Here is a 16,988-nt window from a genome sequence, read left to right as displayed (position 1 = left end):
ATTTGCATATTTCCACTGCATTTTGGGGTAAGTGAAGAGTCTCCGCGAGCTCAAAGAACACTGGATTTTGGCTGTTGGAGCTGAAAAGAGGACATCGGTAAACCAGGGGAGGAGTCCTGAGGAGATAATTTGCATATTTCCACTGCATTTTGGGGTAAGTGAAGAGTCTCCGCGAGCTCAAAGAACACTGGATTTTGGCTGTTGGAGCTGAAAAGAGGACATCGGTAAACCAGGGGAGGAGTCCTGAGGAGATAATTTGCATATTTCCACTGCATTTTGGGGTAAGTGAAGAGTCTCCGCGAGCTCAAAGAACACTGGATTTTGGCTGTTGGAGCTGAAAAGAGGACATCGGTAAACCAGGGGAGGAGTCCTGAGGAGATAATTTGCATATTTCCACTGCATTTTGGGGTAAGTGAAGAGTCTCCGCGAGCTCAAAGAACACTGGATTTTGGCTGTTGGAGCTGAAAAGAGGACATCGGTAAACCAGGGGAGGAGTCCTGAGGAGATAATTTGCATATTTCCACTGCATTTTGGGGTAAGTGAAGAGTCTCCGCGAGCTCAAAGAACACTGGATTTTGGCTGTTGGAGCTGAAAAGAGGACATCGGTAAACCAGGGGAGGAGTCCTGAGGAGATAATTTGCATATTTCCACTGCATTTTGGGGTAAGTGAAGAGTCTCCGCGAGCTCAAAGAACACTGGATTTTGGCTGTTGGAGCTGAAAAGAGGACATCGGTAAACCAGGGGAGGAGTCCTGAGGAGATAATTTGCATATTTCCACTGCATTTTGGGGTAAGTGAAGAGTCTCCGCGAGCTCAAAGAACACTGGATTTTGGCTGTTGGAGCTGAAAAGAGGACATCGGTAAACCAGGGGAGGAGTCCTGAGGAGATAATTTGCATATTTCCACTGCATTTTGGGGTAAGTGAAGAGTCTCCGCGAGCTCAAAGAACACTGGATTTTGGCTGTTGGAGCTGAAAAGAGGACATCGGTAAACCAGGGGAGGAGTCCTGAGGAGATAATTTGCATATTTCCACTGCATTTTGGGGTAAGTGAAGAGTCTCCGCGAGCTCAAAGAACACTGGATTTTGGCTGTTGGAGCTGAAAAGAGGACATCGGTAAACCAGGGGAGGAGTCGTGAGGAGATAATTTGCATATTTCCACTGCATTTTGGGGTAAGTGAAGAGTCTCCGCGAGCTCAAAGAACACTGGATTTTGGCTGTTGGAGCTGAAAAGAGGACATCGGTAAACCAGGGGAGGAGTCCTGAGGAGATAATTTGCATATTCCCACTGCATTTTGGGGTGAGTGAAGAGTCTCCGCGAGCTCAAAGAACACTGGATTTTGGCTGTTGGAGCTGAAAAGAGGACATCAGTAAACCGTGCGCCGGTTTTGAAGCTTTTTTTTTAAGCTTTTTTCACTGTTTTCAGAACATTAACAGTAAGAACATGGAAGAGTCCAGGAGCCATTTGGTGAGCTGCATATCCTGCTACATGTTCACAGACTTGCCAGTGGAAAAGCCAAACTTCACATGCCAGAAATGCAAGCTTGTGTCCCTGTTGGAGGAAAAGTTGCGAAATCTAGAAGAGAGGTTAACTACCTTGAAAATCATTAAGGAAGGTGAAGAGTTCTTAGACAGAGCAGAATTATCTCTTCATGATTCAGAAAGAGAAGAAATTCGAACTGCACCTGAGGAAACAGAGGAATGGAAGCATGTGACCCACAGAAGCAGGAGGATCGAGAGGCAGTCAGCACCCATACTGCTCAGGAACCATTACCAGGCTCTCACGCAGGAGAACCATGAAGAAATACAGCAAGATAAGACTTTGCCAGCAATGAATAACCTTGTAAGCCCTCAGAATCCTCCTGGATGGAGAAAGAAGAATGTTGTGAAGAAAAAACGGAGAGTGGTGGTCATGGGGGATTCCCTGTTAAGAGGAACAGAGGCCGCTATCTGCAGACCAGACATAACCTCAAGAGAAATGTGCTGTCTTCCAGGAGCAAAAATTAAAGATGTGTCTGACAGGATATCAAGACTCTTCAGACCTACAGATCACTACCCATTCCTGCTAATACATGTGGGGACAAATGACACCGCAAGAAAGGACCTGGAAACCATCTGCAGTGACTTTGAAGACTTAGGCAAGAAAGTGAAAGAATTGGGAGCGTAGGTGGTCTTCTCATCCATCCTCCCAGTGGATGGCCATGGAACAATGAGGTGGAATAAGATTCTACAGGTGAACAACTGGCTACGTCGATGGTGCCATCAACAAGGATTTGGATTTCTGGATCACGGAATGAATTACCTATACGATGGACTACTTGCTAGAGATGGGGTGCACCTTACGAAGACTGGAAAACATGTATTTGGAAGTCGCCTTGCTACACTCATCAGAAGAGCTTTAAACTAGAACAATGTGGGAAGGGAAGCAAAAGGCCAGAAAAAGCCATACAGCTGACAAATACTATTGAGATCTCTGCTACTGGAAGTGGAAAGGAAGAACAAAGACAAAACAATTTAAATAATAAAAATATGGGAGGAAGAGAAACCAATCACAAACTAAAATGTTTTTATACAAATGCACAAAGCATGGGCAACAAACAAGGAGAATTGGAACTACTAATGCAGGAAAAGAAATATGATGTCATTGGAATCACTGAAACTTGGTGGGACGATACACATGATTGGAATAAAAGGCTAAAAGGATACAACTTATTTGCAAGAAACAGACTTGATAAACGAGGAGGAGGTGTTGCATTGTATGTTAGAAAAGCGTATATCTGCACAGAGACTGAAGCTTCAGAGACTGGGAGTTCTGTGGAAACTGTTTGGGTAAGAATACAAGGAGAGAACAACGGAAAGGACACCATTGTAAGCATTTACTACAGGCCACCTGGGCAAGCTGAAGATATGGATGAACTTTTTATGTATCAAATGACCAAGTTCTCCAAAAAATATGACGTAGTGGTCATGGGAGATTTCAACTATCCAGACATTTGTTGGGAATCTCTCTCAAGTAAAACTAACAGGTCAAGCAAATTCTTATCCTCTCTTGCTGACAACTTTATCTTCCAAAAGGTAGGGGAGAAAACAAGGGGATCTGCTACTTTGGATCTAATCCTTATAAACAGGGAGGAAATGGTTGAGGAGGTAAAGGTGGCTGGGACCCTAGGAGGCAGCGATCATGCTATTATAGAATTTTGGATAACTAGAGGAGGAAGACATGTGAAGACTCAAACTTCAAGGTTAGATTTTAGAAAGGCAGATTTTAAGAGACTCAGAAAGAGAATAGGAGGGATCCAATGGCTGGATGTCCTTAAGGACAAAAATGTCCAGGAAGGATGGGAAATTTTAAAAATGAGATTCTCAAAGCACAATCGTTAACAATCCCGAAAAGTAGGAAGAATGGGAAGCATTTAAGGAAACCAGGATGGATGAACACAGAACTTAAACACATGCTAAAAAGAAAGAAAGAAATGTTTATTAAATGGAAAGAGGGAGGCATATCTAAAGAAGATTATAATGCAGTCTGCAGATCCTGCAGGGCACGTATCAGGTTAGCTAAAGCTGACAATGAATTAAGGCTTGCAAGAGATGTCAAAAGCAATAAAAAAGAATTTTGGGGGTATGTCAAAAGTAAAAGAAAAGTCAAAGATGCTATAGGATTTTTACAGGATGAAAATGGAGAAATGGTAAGAGAGGATGCTGAGAAGGCCGAACTTTTTAATTCCTATTTTGCATCTGTTTTCTCTCAGAAAGAAAATGTAACATCAACTGATCTTCACTGTCCTTTCAAAGGAATAGAAGAATCCAAGTTATCTGTAAACAGAAAGATTGTGAGGGAATATTTAGCTAACATAAATGAGTTCAAGTCTCCAGGTCCAGATGAATTACACCCCAGAGTACTGAAGGAGATCGTAGAAGAAATTTTAGAACCACTCTCCATAATCTTTGAAAATTCTTGGAGAACAGGAGAAGTCCCAGAAGACTGGAGAAGAGCAAATGTTGTTCCTATCTTCAAAAAGGGGAAGAAGGTGGACTCAGGCAACTATAGGCCGGTGAGTCTGACTTCTATACCAGGAAAGATCTTTGAACAAATTATTAAACAACATGTATGTAAGTACATGGATAAGAATGAAGTGATTAACCAGAGTCAGCATGGGTTTGTAACTAACAAGTCATGTCAGACTAACTTAATTTCCTTCTATGACAGAATCACTGACTGGGTGGATCAGGGAAATGCTGTAGATATAGTATATCTTGACTTCAGCAAAGCATTTGACAAAGTATCTCACACCATCCTTATTGAAAAAATGACCAAATATGCAATGGACCAGGCAACTGTTAGGTGGATTCATAACTGGCTTAGTGATCGGACTCAAAGGGTGGTTGTAAATGGCTTCACATCCAGCTGGCTGAATGTCTCAAGTGGGGTACCACAGGGCTCCGTCCTGGGACCTGTATTGTTCAACATCTTTATCAATGATTTAGATGAAGGAATTGAGGGTAAACTGATTAAATTTGCTGATGACACAAAGCTAGGAGGGATAGCTAATACTAGAGAAGAGAGAGAGAGGATTCAAAAAGACCTAAATAAACTGGAGCAGTGGGCAGCAAACAACAGAATGTTTTTTAACAGGGAAAAATGCAAAGTACTACATCTGGGCAATAAAAATGAAAAAAGCATATACAGAATGGGAGGAATAGAGCTAAGCAACAGTACATGTGAAAAAGACTTAGGTATACTAATAGATCATAAACTGAACATGAGTCAACAGTGTGATGCCGCAGCAAAAAAGGCAAATACAATTCTGGGATGTATTAACAGAAGCATACAGTCTAGATCACGTGAAGTCATTATCGGTCTTTACTCCTCTTTGGTCAGACCTCATCTGGAATACTGTGTACAGTTTTGGGCACCACATTTTAAAAAAGACATAGACAAACTGGAGCAAGTTCAGAGAAGAGCGACCAGAATGGTGACTGGTCTGCTAACTATGTCCTATGAGGAACGGTTGCAGGATTTGGGAATGTTTAGCTTGCAAAAAAGAAGACTGAGAGGAGACTTAATAGCTGTCTACAAATATGTCAAGGGCTGTCACATTGTAGAAGGATCATCTTTATTCTCATTTGCACAAGGAAAGACTAGAAGCAATGGGATGAAACTAAATGAGAGGAGACACAGATTAGATATTAGAAAAAACTTTTTGACAGTTAGGGTGATTAATGAGTGGAACAGGCTGCCATGAGAGGTGGTGAGTTCCCCTTCAATGGACGTCTTCAAACAGAGGCTGGACAGACATCTGTCTGAGATGATTTAGTGAATCCTGCTTTGAGCAGGGGGTTGGACCAGATGACCCAGGAGGTCCCTTCCAACTCTACCATTCTATGATTCTATGATTCTAATACAGGGATCACCAGTGACATTATGCACAGCTCTGTGTAACGGGTCTGGGAGGCGGAACCTCTGAGCAACTTATACAAGGGGGCGGTCCTTGTAAGGAAGCGGGTGGCGACCAGGGAAGACAGGCAGGTAGTCACAGCAGGTGACCGGGACAGTCTCTGGGTAAACGGGCAGGAGGTCACGGCAAGTGACCGGGACAGTCTCTGGGTAAACGGGCAGGAGGTCACAGCAAGTGACCGGGGCAGTCTCTGGGTGAACGGGCAGGAGGTCACGGCAAGTGACCGGGACAGTCTCTGGGTAAACGGGCAGGAGGTCATGGCAAGTGACCGGAACAGTCTCTGGATAAAGGGTAGGTACGACCTGTGACGGCTGAGCCTCCAGGTAGGCTAGCAGGCAGATGGCAGATGTGTGCTCCCAGGTGAGCAGGCGAGAGTCTCTGGATAAGCAGGTGGTCACAGCATGTGACGGCGGAGCCTCCAGGTAGGTTAACAGGCAGGTAGCAGATGAGCGCTCCCAGGTGAGTGGACCAGAGTCTCTGGACTGGCAGGTGGTCACAGCACGTGACGGCGGAGCCTCCAGGTAGGCTAACAGGCAGGTAGCACATGAGCGCTCCCAGGTGAGCGGGCAAGAGTCTCTGGACTGGCAGGTGGTCACAGCACGTGACGGCGGAGCCTCCAGGTAGGCTAACAGGCAGGTAGCAGATGAGCGCTCCCAGGTGAGCGGGCAAGAGTCTCTGGACTGGCAGGTGGTCACAGCACGTGACGGCGGAGCCTCCAGGTAGGCTAGCAGACAGGTAGCAGGTGAGCGCTCCCAGGTGAGCGGGCAAGCTGGTCCATAGACAGACTGACAGATGTCGGAAGGCAGACCGTCAGACCTCAGGCTAGCAAACAGGTAAGCGGATAACAGGCAGGAATCAGACAGCAAACTGGCAGGAAACTGGCAAGTAACTGAAAACGGGACCTGAGGGCTGAAGCAGAGTAGTGAACAGTGCAACAACATTGCTCGGGCACCTCCATTTTGGAGGAGGTGCCTTATATATGGTGAAGTCCTCCGGCCATTGGCCGGGGACTCCTTAGGACGGCGCGCGCGGCCCCTTTAAGAGGGGGGGAGCGCGCACGCCCTAAGCACCGTGGCCGGGAAGGAGCGCGCGCTGCCAGCAGAGCGGGAGGAGGACGCCGGGCTCGGAGCGGAGAGGTGAGGGGAACAGCGTCCCTGCCTAGCAGGAGGCAGGGACGCCGACGCTACACTCTGTATATAGTGTCAGTGTGTGTGTGTGTGTATAGGAAATACAGGGATCACCAGTGACATTATACACAGGAGCTCTGTATATAGTGTCAGTGTACAGGTAATACAGTGATCACCAGTGACATTATGCACAGGAGCTCTGTATATAGTGTCAGTGTGTGTGTGTATAGGTAATACACATACTCACCAGTGATGTCTCTAGGTGAAGTTCTTTAACTGCAGACTGATATATCACATCTTCTATACAGGACTTATTTCTGCAGAAAATAACCTAGTTAGATATAACTGATCACTTCCAGAGCACAATCCACACTTTTCCCAAGATTTCTACACTGCATGAAATGACAAAAAAAGAAACATAGCACTGCACTACACAGTAACAGTGATCCAGTGTCATTCTGTGCCTGCTCATCTGTCAGCAGACATATTTGTCTGATGGCAAAGATCTAAGAGAGATGAAGACAGAAGACCTATGGATTCCATTGGGAGTGAGGATTTTTCTTTATTAAAGACGGAGTCCCTAAATGTGTTTTATTTTTAATAATAAAAAAAAAAAATTCTGTCTTTTTTTTTTCTGTTTACTAGAAATTGATGGTGACTATGTCTAATTTGGCGTGAAACCATGAATTTCGGGCTTAGTACCAGCTGATAAGGCAAAGATGGCCTGGTACTAACCCTATTATTACCCAGGTTGCCACTCACCACCAGGGCCGCTGGAAGAGCCGGGTAAAGCACCTGGAAATGGTGCCATGATGAATGCGCCATTTTCAGGGGTGGCTGTGGGCTGCGATTTTCAGCGTGGAGGGCCAAGAACGCTTGGGCCTTACCATGCTGCGAATCCCAGCCCCCAGCAGCCTGGTTTTATCTGGCTGGCGATCAACATATGGTGGGAAAAAAAAAAGTTAAGTTTAAAACAAATATTCGGCTTCTCTGTCTTTTGATCGCCAGACAAGGTAAAGCCAGGCAGCTGGGGGTGGCAGTACGTAGCTGTCTGCTTTATCTGCGGTGAGAATCAAAAATTCATTTTTAAAATTTTCTTTTCACACTTTTATATGTGACAGACCCAACAGTCAATCGCAGATGCTGTCAAAGAGGATGGGCTTCTGTGATTGGCTGTTTGAGTAATGTACAATCAGCCCATACATTCTAGTATGGTACTATGTATGGGCAGCTTTCAGGTTACTCAAGCAGCCAGTCACAGACACCCATTCTCTGGGTCAGCCTCTGTGATTGGCTGTTGGGACTGTCACATATAGAAGTGTGAAAATAAATAAATAATAAAACAAAAATGACATAGCGCTCTGCAGAATTTTTGATTCTCAGCGCAGATAGAGGTGGCAGCCCGTAGCTGTCTGCTTTATCTGCCTGGTTTTACCTTGACTGGCGATCAAAAGTCAGGAAAGCCCAATGTTTTTTTTAAATTATTTAAAAAAATAATAAAAAAAAAATGTGTGGGCTCCCGCCATATTTTGATCGGGGGGCTGGTGGCTGGGATTCTCAGCATGGTAAGGCCCAAGCATTCTGGGCCCCCCACGCTGAAAATGGCAGCCTGCAGCCACCCCTGGAATTGGCGCATTCATCGTAGCGCCATTTCCAGGCACTTTATCCGGCTCTTCCAACGGCCCTGGTGGGGGGTGGCACGCTGGGTAATAATGGAGTTAATACCAGCTTTGTATTATCAGCTGGCACTAAGCCTGAAATTCATGGCATCACGCCAAACTACACATGGCCACCATGAATTTCCAGTAAACAGAAAAAAACACAATTTTTTAATAAAAATAAAACACAAAACACATGTAGGGACTCCATCTTTAATTAAAAACAAAATCCTCGCTCTGACGTAATCCACGGATCTTCTGTCTCCAGCTCTGCTACATCTTTGCCATCAGACAAATATGCCTGCTGACAGAGATGAGCAGGCACAGAATGACACTAGAACCCAGTTGTCAGAGAAGTGCTCAGCTGGCCTCCAGCCACCGACCATGTTTTCCTGTGCGTTGCAAATAATGCATACTTTCAAACGCATGCCTATTTTTGCTATGCAAGTCTACGGTACAATGCGTCTGCACTGATTTACAACGGATCCGTTGTAACGCACAGCATAAACGCAATGTTAACCCAGCCTAACAGCAGCGAGAAGGGGAGACGGAGCCCTGGAGACCGCCTAGTCAGTCTACTGGTGGTACTATCATGCCCATTGCCCAGTATGTACTGCCAGCCTCTGTGGTATTAGCATTCAAGCTCACATGGCATGTCCTGCCAGCCAGCCACTGGTGTTAGTACTAGCATGATAGTACCACACCACCAGTGGCTGGGCAATGGGCATGCATGATGGTACCACCAGTGGCTGGCAGGACATGCTGGGCATGATTCATGCCTAGTATGTCCTGCCAGCCTCCTTGGTACTATCATGCCCACCCACTATGTCCTGCCAGCCCCTGGTGATAGTACATGCTGCTGGGCATAGTACCAGTAACCAGAGGCTGGCAGCAGGACATGCTGGGCAATGGGCATGATGAGAACCATGCCCATTGTCCAGTAGTATTTACTGCCAGCCCCGGCCAGGGGTCCTCCCAGTCACCCCTCCCCCCTATCCCTTCCTCCCCTCCCCTCCCCTCCCCGTTTCATACTGACGCGTCGAGATGAGCGGCAGCCGCTGCCTGGAGCGACGCAGGGTCCGTACTCCACAGCGCGCACAGGAAGCAGTCCCAGGGCAATGACGTCATCACCCTGAGACTGACCTCCTGCGCACGCGCCGGCAGTGTCGCTGCGCAGAGGAGGCAGAGGGCCCATCACTAATCATATCGGCAGTGCTGCGAACCGGGGGGGGGCCCTCTGTTCTCTGTACAGGGCCCAGGGGTGTAGGGGGCGGGGCCATCGGGACCCGGGGGTTTTCCCGATCCTCCGGTGGGCCAGTCCCCCTTGCAGAGGGGCATATGTATACATGCAGGTCGGCCACATCCCAGTGGTGCAGACACATCCACACTGCACCCTGTATACTTGTGCACTGCCGTCTGCTGCAGTGGTAGGAGCCGCCTGAATGCATCTTCTTCCTGCCGGAGAGGAGCTTGTGGGCCTGTGCGGTGAGGAGGTGGACGCTGCGCACCTCCTGAGAAGTATATGGCACTCCATGTATCTGTGCACATAGTATACCACTCTAGTGTATAGCAGAAAGGAGACATCGACCAGTCCAGGCATGTGGGTGATGCACATAATTATTATATTGATAACCAGGTGGAAGAGGAGGAAATGCAAAAGAAGGGGGGAATTAAAAACTATACGCAAAGGGGACGTCGAGACAGGAATTACAATTAACACCAGTGGGAATGGATCATGATTAGAACAGCAAAGGGATAATACAGAGAATCAAGCCACAAATTAATCCAGTATATAAAAATATATATACATATCATTAGTTAGATATATCTGTACATATGATTGTTTAATTATCATAAACTTTCCATAAAGTGCAAGTGCCTCCAAAGAATAAATCTACATAAATTATATATCTCATATGTGAACAAATACAGGTGTTTCTCACTAAATTAGAATATAATCAAACAGTTATTGTTTATTTCTGTTAATGCTGATGATTATGGCTATACGAGTTTCACTTTTTTGTATTGAAGAACTGAAATAAATTAACTTTTTGATGATATTCTAATTTAGTGAGATGCACCTGTATATGTATATATACAAGGGCTGGTCCCTTATTATTTGGATGTCGGTGTGAATCCTGTAGAGAGTAGTGCACTGACTTGGGCATATGTGCTGTTGACAGATATGTATTTGTATCCACTTTAAGCATTTTTAAAAAAGGTGACCACATGTGCATTGTACTCACGCTATAGCAGATGCAGATCCCACTCCTGAATGGCGTCCACCCGACGTATGTTTCGGCTTCTTGTCTTCGTCAGGGGGTGGCATCATTCGGAAAGAGCTAAGAGTTAAACGGCCAACTATAGCCAATCAGGATGGAGGTATGTCTCCACCAACCAATGGGTGCTGAGGAGGCGCGGCGCGATACACAACGCGCACCAACGCTACGAGGAAACTATGTGACCTGTGATGCTGCGAGCACGTGATGGAGACACTTGATCGGGGGTCACGGGGCACATATAGATACAGTCGGGGAGGATGATGTGGAGACGTTCATGTGTATTGCCTCTTCAGCAGACATCTAATCTACTGATTGAGTGTGGATATATCGGATAAAGTGGAAAATCTTCTTAATTTATAATGATGGATAACGAGTATAGGTTACATATTACAGCAATACACAGGAATAGGGGGTAGTGAGTGTTACATGTATATAAGCATAGGCGGATTATAATGAGGACGATCTGGGCTACCGCCCGGGGCCCCGAACCTCCAGGGGGCTCCGGGGTGTCTATGGCCAGATTGTCCTCATTATATGTGCGGCGCCACGGCACATACCGGCAGACAGTGGGGGGGGGGGGGCCCAGGATCGCTCCCCCAGCAGCGGCACACAGCCGCTGCTTCTTCTTCGGCCGGGCCAGCACTGCAGCAGTTAACTTCCCTGTGCTGGCCCGGCCGCGTCACTGCTAGGAGACACGGCCCTGTGCGCGGCCGTGTCTCCTAGCTGTGACGTCACGCAGTGCGCACCCGGCCTGCAGTGCTGCACCGGAAAAGAGCTGGAGCCGAGTCGGGGGATGGTGAGTGTGTGTGTGTGTATGTATATGTATGTATGTGTGTGTGTGTGCAGGCAGATGTCATTGTGTGATGTCTGTTTATATGTATTTTTATGTTTCAAATGTGTTTATGCGTGTATGTACAGTACAGACCAAAAGTTTGGACACACCTTCTCATTTAAAGATTTTTCTGCATTTTCATGACTTTGAAAATTGTACATTCACACTGAAGGCATCAAAACTGTGAATTAACACATGTGGAATTATATACTTAACAAAAAAGTGTGAAACAACTGAAAATATGTCTTATATTCTAGGTTCTTCAAAGTAGCCACCTTTTGCTTTGATGACTGCTTTGCACACTCTTGGCATTCTCTTGATGAGCTTCAAGAGGTAGTCATCGGAAATGGTTTTCACTTCACAGGTGTGCCCTTTCAGGTACAATAAGTGGGATTTCCTGCCTTATAAATGAGGTTGGAACCATCTGTTGTGTTGTGCAGTTGTCTGCTGGATACACAGCTTATAGTCCTACTGAATAGACTGTTAGAATTTGTATTATGGCAAGAAAAAAGCAGCTAAGTAAAGAAAAACGAGTGGCCATCTTTACTATTAGAAATGAAGGTCGGTCAGTCCGAAAAATTGGCAAATTTTGAAAGTGTCCATAAGTGCAGTTGCAAAAATTATCAAGAGCTACAAAGAAACTGGCTCACATGAGGACCGCCCCAGGAAAGGAAGACCAAGAGTCACCTCTGCTTCAGAGGATTAATTTATCCGAGTCACTAGCCTTAGAAATCGCAGGTTAACAGCAGCTCAGATTAGAGACCAGGTCAATGCCACACAGAGTTCTAGCAACAGACACATCTCTTCAACAACTGCTAAGAGGAGACTTTGTGCAGCAGGCCTTCATGGTAAAATAGCTGCTAGGAAACCACTGCTAAGGACAAGCAACAAGCAGAAGAGACAAGTTTGGGCTAAAGAACACAAGGAATGAACATTAGACCAGTGGAAATCTGTGCTTTCGTCTGATGAGTCCAAATTTGAGATCTTTGGTTCCAACCACCGTGTCTTTGTGCGACGCAGAAAAGGTGAACGGATGGACTCTACATGCCTGGTTCCCACCGTGAAGCATGGAGGAGGAGGTGTGATGGTGTGGGGGTGCTTTGCTGGTGACAATGCTGGGGATTTATTGAAAATTGAAGGCATACTGAACCAGCATGGCTACCACAGCATCTTGCTGCATCATGCTATTCCATCCGGTTTGAGTTTAGTTCGACCATCATTTATTTTTCAACAGTACAATGACCCCAAACACACCTCCAGGCTGAGTAAGGGCTATTTGACCAAGAAGGAGAGTGATGGGGTGCTACGCCAGATGATCTGGCCTCCACAGTCACCAGACCTGAACCCAATCGAGATGGTTTGGGGTGAGCTGGACTGCAGAGTGAAGGCAAAAGGGCCAACAAGTGCTAAGCATCTCTGGGAACTCCTTCAAGATTGTTGGAAGACCATTTCTGGTGACTACCTCTTGAAGCTCATCAAGAGAATGCCAAGAGTGTGCAAAGCAGTCATCAAAGCAAAAGGTGGCTACTTTGAAGAACCCAGAATATAAGACATATTTTCAGTTGTTTCACACTTTTTTGTTAAGTATATAATTCCACATGAGTTAATTCATAGTTTTGATGCCTTCAGTGTGAATGTACAATTTTCATAGTCATGAAAATACAGAAAAATCTTAAAATGAGAAGGTGTGTCCAAACTTTTGGTCTGTACTGTATATGTCTGTATATGTTTGTGTGTGCGTGACTGCGTGCGGCCTCCTGCTGAGTATATATGGCGCCGTGCGGCCTCCTGCTGTCTCTGGGGGGGCGCCGTGCGGCCTCCCGCTGTGTATAGATGGCGCTGTGCGGCCTCCTGCTGTCTATGGGGGGGGGGCGCCGTGCGGCCTCCCGCTGTGTATAGATGGCGCCGTGCGGCCTACTGCTGTCTCTTGGGGGGGGCGCCGTGTAGCCTCCCGCTGTGTATATATGGCGCCGTGCAGCCTCCCGCTGTGTATAGATTGCGCCGTGCGGCCTCCCGCTGTGTATAGATGGCATTGTGCGGCCCCCTGTGTATAGATGGCATCGTGCGGCCTTCCGCTGTTTATAGGTGGCGCCGTGGGGCCTCCCGCTGTGTATAGGTGGCGCCGTGCGGCCTCCCGCTGTGTATAGGTGGCGCCGCCCGCTGTGCATAGGTGGCGCCGTGCGGCCTCCCGCTGTGTATAGGTGGCGCCTCCCGCTGTGTATAGGTGGCGCCGTGTGGCCTCCCGCTGTGTATAGGTGGCGCCGTGCGGTCTCCCGCTGTGTATAGGTGGCGCCGTGCGGCCTCCCGCTGTGTATAGGTGGCGCCGTGCGGCCTCCCGCTGTGTATAGGTGACGCCGTGCGGCCTCCTGCTGAGTATAGATGGCGCCGTGCGGCCTCCTGCTGTCTTTGGGGTCGGGTGCGCCGTGCGGCCTCCTGCTGAGTATAGATGGCGCCGTGCGGCCTCCTGCTGTCTCTGTGAGGGGGGCGCTGTGCGGCCTCCCGCTGTGTATAGATTGCGCCGTGCGGCCTCCTGCTCTCTCTGGGGGGGGCGCTGTGGGCCTCCCGCTGTGTATAGGTGGCGCCGTGTGGCCTCCCGCTGTGTATAGATGGCGCCGTGCGGCTTCCCGCTGTGTATAGATGGCTACGTGCGGTCTCCCGCTGTGTATAGATGGCTACGTGCGGCCTCCCGCTGTGTATAGATGGCTACGTGCGGCCTCTCGCTGTGTATAGATGGCTTAGTGCGGCCTCCCGCTGTGTATAGATGGCTACGTGCGGCCTCCCGCTGTGTATAGATGGCTACGTGCGGCCTCCCGCTGTGTATAGATGGCTACGTGCGGCCTCCTGCTGTGTATAGATGGCTAGGTGCGGCCTCCAGCTGTGTATAGATGGTTACGTGTGCTCAATATTGAGTCATACAATTAATGTAAGGCTATGTGCCCACGATGCAGAAATGCTCCGGATTTTTTTTGAGCGTTTCCGCATCTCCCTGGCAGAAAAAACGCATGTGGATTGTACATGCGGATTGTACATGCTTTTTTCCTGCCTGGGACTTGCTGATGTGAAGCGTTCTTCACTTGCATTTCCGCATGCGGGTTGACAAGCGCTTTCCAAGCGATTTTAGCATCACTTGAAAAGTGCTTGACAACTTGGTCACACTATATAAATACATGCAACCGGCATGGATTTATATAGTGTGACCATAAAAGAATGGTAAAAAAATAAATATATAATTACCTTCTGATGGCCTGCTGACGTCAGCGGTCGCGTGACCCGTCACATGACTAAATGACGTCACGGCAGGTCCTTTTCAGACCATCGCGAGCTGCTGGCAAGCCAGGACGCATCGGATAAAGACACCGGGGGCCATCAGAAGGTAAGTATAATATTTATTTTTTATTTTATTCTTTTTTTACAGGTTCTATGGTACCCGGGTCCGGAGGAGATTCTCCTGTCCTCCACACCCGGGTACCATCCGCACATTGAAGCGCATGGATTCTGCATGTACAGATCCAGTGATGCGGATTCCATGTGTTCTAATGCAAGTCAATGGCGGCGAAAGCGCCGTGCTTCCACAAAATAATTGGTAGTGCAGCGGATTTTTCCGCAATGATAATTCGCAGCGGAAATTTACACAGCATGTGCACAGCACATGCGGATTATCATTGGGGAACATGGCCGACCTTCTATCAAGCGTTTTTAAGCGTTTCTGCAGCGGAATTGCCACTGTGGAAACGCTTAAAAAACGCATAGTGGTCACACAGCCTAAAAAAAATTATTATAATTAATATTGTGTTCTCCCCGCCTCAGTCCTCACAGCACAACGCAGAACACGAGCTCCTCATCACCAGTCCTCCTGTCCCGGCACAATGTGCGCACTGCTGCAGCTGCAGGTGGAATAGTGTCCACTGGACTGAGAAGGCCCCGCCCCTTCCGGTGACGTCATGATTCCATGAAATCACTCCTCCCCCTCAAGAAATCAACTCCAATCTAGACGCTCCGCTGCTGCTGAGGCGTGGTGACGCTGTAGCTGGGTGATTGCAGTCAGAGTAGTGGTGTTTGGTGTCTGCACTACAGGTAAGAAGATGGGAATGTCCCAAGGTGATTACTACATTCAGGACAATAAGTAGCTAGCTGTAGGTGTGCAGAATCCCACTCCCAATATTGTCAGGGTCTCGCACCCCCTCGTGTCGTGGGCTGTCAGGCTCCCGCACCCCCTCGTGTCGTGGGCTGTCAGGCTCCCGCACCCCCTCGTGTCGTGGGCTGTCAGGCTCCCGCACCCCCTCGTGTCGTGGGCTGTCAGGCTCCCGCACCCCCTCGTGTCGTGGGCTGTCGGGGCTCCCGCACCCCCTTGTGTCATGGGCTGCCAGGCTCCCGCACCCCCTCGTGTCGTGGGCTGTCAGGCTCCCGCACCCCCTCGTGTCGTGGGCTGTCAGGCTCCCGCACCCCCTCGTGTCGTGGGCTGCCAGGCTCCCGCACCCCCTCGTGTCGTGGGCTGCCAGGCTCCCGCACCCCCTCGTGTCGTGGGCTGCCAGGCTCCCTCACCCCCTCGCGTCGAGGGCTGTCAGGCTCCCGCCCCCCGTCGTGTCATGGGCTGTCAGGCTCCCGCACCCCCTCGTGTCGTGGGCTGTCAGGCTCCCGCACCCCCTCGTGTCGTGGGCTGTCAGGCTCCCGCACCCCATCTTGTCGTGGGCTGCCAGGCTCCCGCACCCCCTCTTGTCGTGGGCTGCCAGGCTCCCGCACCCCCTCGTGTCGAGGGCTGTCAGGCTCCCGCACCCCCTCATGTCGTCGGCTGTCAGGCTCCCGCACTCTCCCCTTGTCGTTGTCTGTGGAGAAGATTAATACATATTTTCATTTTTCAGGTTTTCTCTTATAAAACAAGATCTCTGAGCTTCTGTCTTTGACCGAAAAAATTGCGTCTGACAAGTCGCTGCTGTCTGCAGAAATTAACACAAACATGGAGGAAGCGCTGTATGAACAGATGCTGATGAAGGTACGAAGATGAATTGGAGAGGCCAGCAATCACCGGGTGAATGTCTCCTCCGTCAGCCGCCGGGGGCGCGGCAGTCTCCAACATTTACCTAATGTGTATTGTTGGCTTTAGACCCCTCACAGTTGTACTATTTTGGTGCAGGAAAAATCAGTTTGCAGAACCATCCTGTTCATGTTACTCACTGATTCTCACTTGTTGCCTCATTTCAGGCCAAATAGGAGATGGAGAGCAGAATACTGAACTTACCAGAAAGCAGACAGATCAGACCCCAGCCGGGTGAGATGGGCGTCCTCTGATTATTATCCAGATTACTTTGTGCATATTATGTGACAGATACCACAGTGGGGCAGTGGGGTCTTATTGACTGCAACGGTCACATGATGCAACCAACGTGGGGGGTCACATAATTTCTTATGCAGTTGATTACATGTAAATGCTGCTTGGCTTTTGCCGATTTTATTGTGTTTTTGTTCACTTTTTGTTTTTATTTCTGTGTTAGGTTTCTGCATTAAAACTCGCACATCCAAAAATACCAAAATCTTTATTAACATCTGCAAGTCGAACCAGATCCCAGCGGCCCCGGACCTGACGGAGCAGGAGTTAGTCAGCATCCTGGAATCTGATGATCCCTCCGGCTATCGAG

Source organism: Phyllobates terribilis, unplaced genomic scaffold (genome assembly GCF_046119375.1).
Source record: "Phyllobates terribilis strain yellow unplaced genomic scaffold, ASM4611937v1 Scaffold_239__1_contigs__length_3013552, whole genome shotgun sequence".
NCBI lineage: Eukaryota > Metazoa > Chordata > Amphibia > Anura > Dendrobatidae > Phyllobates > Phyllobates terribilis.
The sequence above is the reverse complement of the archived record's forward strand: the minus strand, read 5'-3'. Positions refer to the sequence as shown.